Below are 12,243 nucleotides of genomic sequence, written 5' to 3' on the forward strand. Positions count from 1 at the left end.
ATAATTTTATGTATTAAAAACGAATAACTAGCTAGCTGATCTGTCTCCTGCAACTGAAATAGCTATGAGGTCAGAAAAAGGGGGCGTACTAGTAAGATTGTTTCTGTAGACAAACTTTTACTGTGATCTCTGTGATTTGTTATCACAGCGATCATATGACTTGGAAACATGCCAATTTAGATAAATGTGGAGCTTTTTTTGCATTTATTTTTTTAAAGCTCCATTCTACAGCTACAGTCCTCTGAATCTCAGTTCTTCAGATGACGGACAAGCTGTTTGTATCTTTTATTGGTTTTTACAAAGGTCAGGTGGCATGTAATGTGCAAAGATAAGCCATCTGGAAGATTTACTCCAGTTAGGCAGACTGGCAGATCCAAGGCTAAATGTGCTTTCAATGAGGAGTTTGGCAGTATTATAGGCTATGGGTGACCTGGATTAAGAACAAATATATATCCTCTCTACCTATTGTCCCATGTCTGTCTACTGTCTCAAACCCTCGTACGCCCTGTCATATCTTTTGCTGCACTCTGTGTGAGTCCCCATAGCATTACTAACACTCATCTGTGCTACTTATATGTATTACCTCATCTATTTGTAACTTGCTTCTGTTCACTGAATCTGTGGCGTCTTATAAATAAATAAGTAATTATATAGCCATAGGTAAAATAGCAGTATAATCAGTGCCCACACATGATTATACCAGCAGTGCACACTTCTGATTACTTCATTCAAGGGCCCATTGCACGTCACATGGCACATACCTTCCTGCCAGCTGCATGGCACAATCAATGTTTACAATCAGATTACATAGAGACCACATTCCATAGAGATCCCATTGCTTTTCTCATTCTACAGAAACTCAATTACAAGTCATATTGAGCAGAAATCCTATTCCTGTCATTGCACAGACACCCCCATTGCCAGTCACACTGCTTAATTAAAGTCCTTTAGAGAAAAGGAAAAGTCAAAATGCCCTGTAATTATTTTTTATTAATATTAACATTTATATAGCGCCAACGTGTTCCGTAGCGATTTACAATTGGGGAAAAACACAGTAATGAAGCAAGACTTGGTATTAACAGACAAACCATTGTATTGTTAATATAGTGGTAAACATTCAATATTTGTGTTTCCTATACCTTTCCTGCTGTATTTGAATAACTATCTATATCCTTCTAGTTTATGCTGGCATTAACTGACCAGGGAAAAGAAAATAATTTAATATTTACTGTAATTTTCTTTCCTTTGCCATCTCAGGTAACACATATCACCCCTCCCCCCCCCCCCCCCCCACACACACATACTTATGTAGTAACACATGTCTACCTAACATATGTACTGACACCTTCCCTCTATGATATCTGTAGTCAACATACACTATATGGACAAAAGTATTCAAGTTCTTGACCATTACACCAACATGGACTGTAATGAAATTGTATTCAAATACATATACTTTAATATGGAGTTGGTTTCCATTTTGCAGTGATAACAGCTTCCACTCTTTTTGGATATCTTTCCAAAGAATGTTGGACTGTTTCTGTGGGAATTTGTGCCCATTTATTCTGTAGAACATTTATGAGGTCAGGCACTGATGTTGGACGAGAAGGCCTGGATCGCAATCTCTGTTCCAGTTCATCCCAAAAGTGTTCGATGGGGTTGAGGTCAGGGCTCTGTGCAGGCCAGTCAAGTTCTTCCACACCAAACTTATGAAACCATGTCTTTGTAGTCCTTGCTTTGTGCACTTGGGACAGTCATGTTGTTATAGAAAAGGGCCCTCTCTAAACTGTTGCCCCAAAGTTGGAAGCATAGCATTGTCCAAAATGCTCACTTGTCTCAAAATATCTTCCAGTTTGACACCTCCCTTCTGCACTAGATCTGTGTCTCTCATCCACTCTCATTATCTGCTCCCATTCCTGATTACAGGACTGATTTCGTTCTGCACCCACTTTGTGGAATTCCTTCCCTCGCAAAATAAGAGTTTGCTCTAATCTTCAAACCTTCAAGTATTCTCTGAAAACCCATCTCTTCAGGCAAACTTATAGTATTCCTTATTCACCCTCTTAACCTACCTAGAGTACCCTATTTTCACCCTTTACACAGTTCACACAAGACAACAGTTCACTGACCCCCTGACCAACATTGCTGTGTGACTGGATCATATAACCCACTAAGCACTTTTTATTTTGCAGTCTGGCTGGACCAATATGCATTATGTAGCACTTAACATCATATATCAAACTCCCATTGTCCCATAGATTGTAAGCTTCCAAGCAGAGCCTTCTTACCTCTATGTCTGTCTGTAATACCCAGTATTGTTTTATTACTGTGCTTGTTTCCAATAGTAAAGCTGGTACTATATAAATAAATGTTGATGATGACGATAGTAACACCCCCAAAACGTCTGTAGTAACCCATTCTTCCCATCACGTCTGTAGTAGCCCATTCTCCTCATTATGTCTGCAGTAACACATTCCCCTTACCTCCTCTGTAGTAACACCCCCATCATGTCTGTAGTAACATTCCTCCCCTCACCACTGTAGTAGCACATCCTGAGATGGCAATAACAGAACAAGGATTGTGAAGGTACATGTTTTGCATAGGAAATCTATCCCTGATATGTCCTGTCGGAGGAATCCTATCAGTTCTACTAGTAGTAGTTAGTAGAAGGGAAGAGGGTAGTAGAAACATACTTGACAACTCTCCCTGAATGTCAGGGAGACTCCATTAAATAGGGGTGATCTCCCTCACTCCCTGAAGAGTCTGGCATTCTCCCTGATGCTGGGCCAGTACAAGACGTGGTTGGCTTCGCCATAATACTATTCAGTAACATAACAAGGCTTTGTGTGTGATAGTGTTATCACAGTACACCATGATTTTCTATGCAGTTGTTGTTGTTTTAATTGGAAGCACTATTGAGGTTTATGTTCTGAACCATGTCAGGTGAAACTCTGGACGGGCAGGGCCTGACTACTTACCCACCCTGACCAATTGGTTCATTAGGAGTCTGCCCCACACCTGCCATAACAGGATTAGAGCGATTATTAATCTGTGTGCTATATTTTAAAAACATAGTTCTTTAATGCCATCGCTACACAGAAATAGTAAACTACATTCGCTAGCAATGCTGAATTATTCTGAGAAACTGCTACAGCAAAGGGAGCTAGGAACCCAAGCCACCGGCAGACAGACATGACACATTATCCCGTGCCTGCTTCTGTACCCTCCCACACTCTCCTCTGGCTTCTTTCCCTTTGACTCCTGGCTGTCAGCGGAATGTACCAAGCTGCATTAACCTTCTTGTCTTGTCACTTCAGGCTCAGAGCCCCCAGCGGCTGCCTCGGGTCCATTTACCTGCCAGAGGATTATGATGTCTCATTAAATATGCAATGAACTTTGCTGCCTATACACTAGCGAGCAGTATGTGTTCATGCTGCACTTCTAAGAACTTGTCAGGTCACTGGCTCTCAAGGACTAGTGTCGGCCAGTCTGTGATTATGTTTATGGTACAGGCAGTGAATGGGAAATACACAGCCCTTGTGGTTTTAGGCTCTACACAGTTTTTGCATATTTAATGAATAATATTATTATCTATTCAGAAAGGAAAGACTAAACATTTAATATAAATCAGTGTAAGCAGCGCAAACAAAAGCATAGAATGGGATGTATGTTGTACATATATAGAAAACTAACATCAGTGAAGAACTGAACTGTATAAAAATGTATGTTATGTATGTGTGTATATATATATATATATATATATATATATATGTGTGTATATATATGTATGTGTGTGTATAATATATATATATATATATATATATATATATATATATATATATATATATATATATATATGTGTGTGTGTGTGTGTGTGTGTATTTTACAAACTACATCTAGAGTCACTGGGTTGTTATGATGTAGTAAAGCGGATTAATGGTTACAAAACAAGATATAGACCGTTAATCATACTGTTTACAGCTTCTGCCGGTTAGTTGGATTCATGTAGATAATTAGGTTTGCTTGAATATTGACCGTTCTATAGCAAACACTCCAGGTCTGGAGATATGGATGGGTTAAAGCTTTGCAGTTAACCCCTTTACTGAAAATGGGTTGTAACATGTCACAGGCATCATGGTATGTGCCTGTGAGATGTAAGTCCTCTGTGTATTTCCCCATGTAAGTCCTCTGTGTATGTTATTATGTTGGAGGTGTCGATGGGTTTTGAGAGTTGTGGTTTAACCCGTTGTTTCCCACAAGGCATGCGATGCTGTGTGCCCCTGCCGGCGGTGGAAGGGTTAAGGTAGAGGGTGGTAGGTCTGGCTGGTGACGGGGTGGGAGGTACCGGCAGAGAGGCTGAGCTGTAGGATAAAGTTTCACTATATACCCGCTATGGCTGCAGAGAGAGGAGGCTGCAGTAGGGTTGTTGCCTGACACTACACAACCAACAGACAGACCCTGTCTACGCTTTGTCTGTCTTTATTCTAGGTCCCTACAAAGGTGAACAAACTGTGGATAGGTGTGGCGTACCCAAAGAAAACAGATACAGACCAGGTAATGGGCACCAGCCGCTGTGGGAAGGGGTACATAGGGGCGGGGGGAAGTGTCCTAATAAAGAAATGAGAGATGATAAAATATTGAAGTTTAAGGGGCTCTTAATATGCAATGGGTGCCAGGTCAGTGACATATTAATGACAGAGGTATGTATTGTTCTGTGTATACCACGTATGTGGTTATTCACTATGATGGTATGTTGATCTGTATAGTAAGGAAGAATACATACAACTTGCAATAATCGGCATTATTCTGGTTTATATTATATAACTAGTAAATTGTGTGTCACACTGATATGTATATAATGCAGCCTGTTATCTGTTTAGAACTGCGTGTTATTCTGGTTAATATAGTATACAGTATAAATTTACTGTGCATTACCTATGTTTTCGTGTAATGCTCACAGTATTCATAGCATGTGTACATAAATTATGTATCAATAAATATTGCTTTATGCTGTGTGTCTATATAGTCTGTTTTGCAATAACATACATCCTATAGTGCATTGTGATGTTTTCTACACTCTGTTAATACAATATGTATAACATTGATAAATGTTCCTTGATGCTATTTGCTTTCACAGCGCATTTTATTCTCTCCTTTAATGCATACAATGTGTTAAATGTGTGCAATATTTTGTGTACACATTATTGTATGCAGGGAAATTTAGTATGTTTAACATTAGTCTAAACCCTAACCACAGTTAACTGTCCATTAAGTCTATGTAATATATAAAGTTTGTATAGTGTATATACCCTTAATATGTACTTTTGCACTGCATTTTCATTGCAGTGCTTATATCGGTATATATTACTGTATACCATGTGCACATTTAGTATGTAAAACATATTTAAATATTTTTCTTCACTATGTGTTCATATAGTATTTGCTATAAAATTTTCTTTATACGATGTGATCTTATTTATATAGCGCCAGCAAATTCTGTAGCGACTTGACACTAGATTAATTAGAAGAACATACTGTGAATAAGACTGGTACACAGAGAGCTAGAGTACGTGTGAGAACATGTAATGTACAACACTACATAAGAAACAGAACATGCTGTAGATAATACATATATATGTGAGGATGGTTTATGTTATTGATACATATGTGACTGGACTACATGGAGAACATGCTGTGTACAATACTGACACATGTAGGGCTGGACTACATTAAGAAACCGCAATGTGTAGAATATTGGTACATATTACATTGGACTTCGTGAGCGAACTGGACTGTATGGGGAAACGCGCTATATAATGCGCTTGTGAGACTGGACTACATGGAAGAATACACAATGTATAATCATGATACATGTGGAACTGGACTGTATGAAATACACTGTATAATACTAACATGTGCGAGGCTAACTTGAATGGGAGAAAATACTGTGTGTGATACTGGTACACGAACCACTGGACAATATAGAAATATATCCTGTGTCAGTACATGTGAGACTGGACTACACGGGAGAGCACTGTATGATTCTGATACACAGGAATTTGGACAACCTGGTGGAACACTTTGTACAATTGATGTGTACTGAGCTACATGGGAGAGCACTGTATAATACTCATGCATTTGAGACTGGGATGCATTGGAGAACATTGTGTATATAATATTGATGCATGCAAGACTGGATTACATGGGAGATCTCTTAATGATACAGATGCATGCAAGACTGGACTACAAGGGAGAACATTATATAATACTGGTACATGAGAGACTGTACTACATGGCAGAACACTCTATAATACTGGTATATGAGAGACTGGACTACATGGGAGAACACTGTGTAATACTGGTACATGAGACTGGACTAGATGGCAGAACACTGTATAATACTGGTATATGAAAGACTGGCCTACATGGCAGAACACTATATAATACTGGTATATGAAAGACTGGCCTACATTGCAGAACACTGTATAATACTGGTACATGAGAGACTGGACTACATGGGAGAACATTGTGTAATACTGGTACATGAGAGACTGGACTACATGGCAGAACACTGTATAATACTGGTACAAGAGACTGGACTACATGGCAGAACACTTTATAATACTGGTATATGAGAGACTGGACTACAGGGGAGATCACTGTATAATACAGAAGTATGCGAGAATGGACTAAATGGGAGAACATGCTGGGTATAATAGTGATACATGTGGGACTAGACTACGTGAAAGAACACTATATAATAGTGATACATGGAACACTGGACTATGTGAGATTATATGCTGGGTATAGTACTGATTCGTACAAGACTGGACTACATTAGAGAACATGCTATGCATAATACTGGTACATACTGGGCATGATACTAATGCATATGAGAGTGAGCTATATTGGAGAACATTCGGTGTATAATACTGATGTATGCCAGACTGGACTGTGTGTGGGACTCCAGTGTGTGGTAACTTACACCCTCTTGTAGAATATTAGGGTGTAACTTACAACCCCCTTGTAGAATATTAGGGTGTAACTTACAACCCCCTTGTAGAATATTAGGGTGTAACTTACAACCCCCTTGTAGAATATTGGGGTGTAACTTACAACCCCCTAAGAGAATAGTAGGATATGTGAAGTTGGCCCAGAGTTTTTCATTTCATGGACTCCAAACTCGTTAGTAGTTTCTAATATTCATCTGATCTATATTGCTTTAGTCCATATATAAAGTTTACTGCATATAAAAATCTTGATTGAAGTATGTTATATAAATATTACAGTATATACATAATCAAGCAACTGTTTATAAATGTCTACATCTTTTATGTAGAAAATGCATATACCGGTATGCTGTATGTGTATATATACTATATTAATGATATATCTTATATTCCACGCAACATGCCATTTATACATTCTGTGTGTAGTACTTGTACGCAGCTGTGCCTTTTTTTTTTGCTATCTTTTGGGGGATTGTTCCAGCTGCCAGATATAAATGTACACCCTTGACACAAGTGACTATTGTACGGCTTCCTAAGATGCCAGGCCAAGCAACAGAACCTGTGCTCTCTTTAGATGCACACTTGTCAGTCTCCCATCCTGTGGGGATCAGTTATAGTGTTCAGGCGACATTTGTATTGCCTGGATATATACCACCAGTTCTGATCACCATTCGATCACAATCGGATGCAGATTATGATTGGCGCTATTTCGTTGTGGTGACTGTTCTGTACACACGGCAGAGGGAAAACGAACAGGTAAAATCCCACTTTCAAAAATCTATTAATAAAACCATATGTCTCCATAATATGACCACATCTAAAAATGTTGACAAATGTTTTATAATACTACAAAATTGATTTGTAGAAAAATTAAATATTTCCTAATTTCCGTCTCCTTGGGGTCTTGTATAAACATACCACACTGCTTGCTCGCACACATTTGGGCACATTTCTGAGTGCTGGTCCACAGGGAAACTGTGGTGTTGCCAATAGCAACAAAATATACTCTAGCTGTCTGTTTTTGTGTGTGTGTAAAATGCAGGTATGCAAAACAGACATTTGATCATACAGGTACACACTGTTAGTAAGGCCAGGTTACAAGGGTGATTACTGTCATGGGTCTGGCAGATGGCAGCTGTTGACAGTAATTCACAGATGTAACATGCTTTTTTTTCTGACACCTCAGTTTTCACATGTCCTGTGTCCAGTGATGGAAGCAATAAATAGTGAATGAAATACAAATAGAAATATGTGTGTGTATTTTAGCCACACAGTTGTGCACTTTTGAAATGAGCTTGTGACATCCAGCCTGTCAATTCGCAAGGAATGAGTGCGATCCCTGAGGCATGAGGCACAACGTGTCACTTGTTCCTAGTAAATTGATTGGCTAAGCTCACTAATGGCTGCCTTGACTATATGTATGTGACAGATACACTTTAGTAGGTCCATCATCAAACACTACATACATCCCGGGGGAGTCAGGTACAAAGTACCTGGGCCCTGATCTGCCTGTGTAATAGGAGGAGCCACCAACATGTTGTGGCCCCGTCCCCTTCAGAGGCTATGTAAAGGGCCCCAAGCAGTTGCTGTACCGGAGTCCGAAGTATCTCTTGGCAGCCCTATATACGCCTGCAATGACCTATATACCTGGTATAGAATTGGTAATGTGGCTAGGCAGCAGTTGTGCGTATTGTTAAATGTACCTATATATAGGAGTAGCTTATTGCTCATTATACCATGATCTTTCATTGATCAGTAAAGCGGTGCTCATTACCTACTGTAACAGAAGGATCTTTGCCCTGTGCACAAAGTCCAGTGAGGAGGGTGGAGCTGACACACCAAGATGTGACAGAGATCAGGGAGATCTGTAAGGCATTGGAGTCCTGCTATTGCTATTATATAGTCACTATATACTTGGTTAGTATATTTTGCAGGCTCATTGTTTATTGGTCCACTTTTTTTTTTTTGTTTGGTCACTATTTGTGAGGGGAGTGTTTAACATCTCGGGTTTTGCACTGTTGTGTGCAGAGTGTCTGGCTTAAACTTAATCTTTAGAACCAAAACAGATTATATGAGTGAATAATTTGATAAAACGTTAGCTAATATGGACCAAAAATTCTGACTTGTCTGACAAAGTCCACTTGATAGGTTGATTTTTGGGCAAAATTACATGTAAGTGTGGGTTTTATTTCTTACTGATATATGCTGTAATGTAATAATAGTTCAGAATAACACATTCTTTCATCCATCTTAAAGTGGACATTTAAATTAGGCACCCCAATATACCGCTGACTATTCACTAGAACCAGTGACATCATTGAGGCGTGAGATACTTATAGCCTTATAAACAATCTGTATATTAGGTTTCCAGCAGTGTATTATGTTTTGTATAACCTCTGGTACTCCCATGTCTGAAATACGCTTTGTTTAATCATTGTTGCTGAGCAGTGCTAAAAGGATGTATATTATATTTCATGATAAACTTGATACTTGGTAGCACTGTTTTTTGCTGCTTACTTCCCATATCTGGGTAGAGCTAACAGTATGACATTGTACTTAAATTAATATAGCAGATTTGTGTCCATTTCTGGAATATTCTGACTTCAAAAATAATCTGTAACACACCGCTAAAGAAAAATATAAAACTTAATTTATTGACTTTATTGTTAGAATGCAGACATGTCTCTGTGTGCCTGACATTATTAATACTATACCAACCACACATGGATCTATATGTATAAGTCCAGGGTTTCTCCCATGACAGGATGGGTAGATCTTAGAGAGCAATGCTGGTAGTTCTTGAAAGTGCAGACACAACACAAAGTGCTAGAAGTGTGTCAATGCTTCCCTGTAGCACAGTGTACTATTTACTTAATGAGCATTCCCTTAGAATTGCATTGTATTTTTCCAATGCTGCAGGTCATGTGTGGTGTTCAGTGCACCATACAGAACTCAGTTTGCCTTGTGTACCATATAGAGAGCATCCATAGTTATCTGCTTCCTGTTATCACTGACCTGTCAAAGTTCAATGAGGTAGAGGAGTGCTCAGTGATAGCAGTGAGGGAGGCAGGCCTCTGAACACGCGTGTCTAAGCATGGGAGATGAGGCTACAATGTGGGAGTCTCGGATATCAGAAGAGTTGGTATGTATGTTAGAAGGAGAGGCGGTTGTACAAAGTTGTCCACGTAACTTTTACGTCTCACTTCCTGAACATCTAAGAAAATCTGTTCCTCCGAATCATTTCTCCTGAGATCTCCTTTTGTGCCTGATTGTTACATTATATAGCAAGAATAGATGCTTATAGAGCACCTACCTACAGTGGAGGGAGCCAGTTTGTGGGCTAAACCAGTATTCACAAAAATGCAGTGTATCCATTAGGAACTGACCACTTTGCACCTTAGTGAGGTCACTGGACCCTTGTGGTTTGGCTAGCTGTGTGTATTGGTTCAGCCCAGAAAATGGCTGCCTACTCCTGTGTGCAGGTGGCAGGTGCTCTTGAAATCTAGTTTTAGTCAAAGTATTGTCATTGCTTTCTTCTAGATCCACTTTAAGATGTGATGGGTATGAGCGAGGAATGCTATTCTGATTTGTTACTTTTCAAATTACTTCATTTTGTAAGCTTGGCTTCTATAATGTTCTAAATAGCACTACAAATATTCACTTATTTTCTTGTTGAATCATGTGGACTGTTCTGTGGTAAGAAAACCCAAATGTACAGTTGTTTTAATTCTATGGAGTTTTGAGTTATTTATGTTTTAAACAGGAGAGACTTTAATATTTGTTTATAGTGACACTTAGATACATGCTCAGGAACATCTGTTACATACAGACTGAGACTACTGACCTAAAGATTTATTTTAATAAGGGTGATGACAGAGGAGCCCTGTGGAGGGGAGATGGTTGAACTGTCTCCACCATAAGATTTCTGGCCACAGTGGCACAGAATGAGTTACATCTTCCCACTGGAAGTGTTAATTGGATGCACAAGGATCTGTTTTTGGAGTGTGGTTCATGTTTATACCTAAATATAGAGTCACAGTCCTTGTAGTAAAACCTCACACATGTGGAGAACATGGAAATTATTCTGTGTCCTGGAGTGTGTGTGTCTGTGTGTGTGTGTGTGTGTGTCTGTCTGTCTGTCTGTCTGTCTGTGTGGGGGCCTGGATTCGGCACCAGTCCTCGAGTCATTGCTGCATTTCTATATAATGTACAGTGATCTCCTGACTGCAGATTACCAGGACAGGATCAGACACTGCTGTATTTCTATATAATGTACAGTGATCTCCTGACTGCAGATTACCAGGACAGGATCAGACACTGCTGCATTTCTATATAATGTACAGTGATCTCCTGACTGCAGATTACCAGGACAGGATCAGACACTGCTGCATTTCTATATAATGTACAGTGATCTCCTGACTGCAGATTACCAGGACAGGATCAGACACTGCTACATTTCTATATAATGTACAGTGATCTCCTGACTGCAGATTACCAGGACAGGATCAGACACTGCTACATTTCTATATAATGTACAGTGATCTCCTGACTGCAGATTACCAGGACAGGATCAGACACTGCTACATTTCTATATAATGTACAGTGATCTCCTGACTGCAGATTACCAGGACAGGATTGTACATATATTAAGTGATTCTTTTCTTCAGATATAGCTAAAGTTAATTGTTGATATCATTGCAGTTTTCGTCACCTGTCTGTTTGCAAATGAGGTGTCTAGGGCAGAATTCCTAGAATCTAGAGTCATTCTGGTTCATTTCACTCTGTATATTTCCAGGAAATTCTGCCTAAGGCCCACAAATATTTTGTGTCTTGTAACCTTTACACTCCCAGCATGCAGATTCGTGTGAGTTTATTTAATATGTCTATTTATTCAACAGAAAATGTAAATCTATAGATTTCAGGAAGTGAGAGTCTGAATTGTCTACCCGTGAGTACTAGTGACAGGAAGTGGCATTTTGCTGGGCACAGCTGGTAGTCACGCCAGGAAGTATGAGGTCAGCTAGAGATGGGGGGGTGTAGTACAGAGTGTCTGGGTTAGGTTGGTGGGAGAAGATGGGGGTACAGCGGAAAACCGATATCTGAGAGACACAGGAAGTGAGAGTGTCTCGTGAGTGGTTAGAATGAATTGCAATCTACATTTATATAGAGTATTTCTGTGTTCTTCATTCTGGTGTTCAGTGTTTTTAGTGCAACATATAGCTGAGCAAAATCT

General features: G+C 39.4%; 1 protein-coding gene across 3 annotated transcripts in view; it reads left to right on the forward strand.

The window, feature by feature from the left end:
- RARA (retinoic acid receptor alpha) overlaps window positions 1-12,243 on the forward strand; it is a 151,400-nt gene that overhangs the window by 68,843 nt on the left and 70,314 nt on the right. For 2 of the 3 annotated variants that reach the window (XM_075177114.1, XM_075177119.1), the window contains exon 1: window positions 4,368-4,554. The exons of the other annotated variant lie outside the window; for it this stretch is intronic. The gene's annotated coding sequence lies outside the window, so the exon portion shown is untranslated. Of the gene's footprint in view, window positions 1-4,367; window positions 4,555-12,243 lie in introns of those variants that run through there. 3 annotated transcript variants of the gene reach the window in all.

Source organism: Mixophyes fleayi, chromosome 6 (genome assembly GCF_038048845.1).
Source record: "Mixophyes fleayi isolate aMixFle1 chromosome 6, aMixFle1.hap1, whole genome shotgun sequence".
NCBI classification, from domain to species: domain Eukaryota; kingdom Metazoa; phylum Chordata; class Amphibia; order Anura; family Limnodynastidae; genus Mixophyes; species Mixophyes fleayi.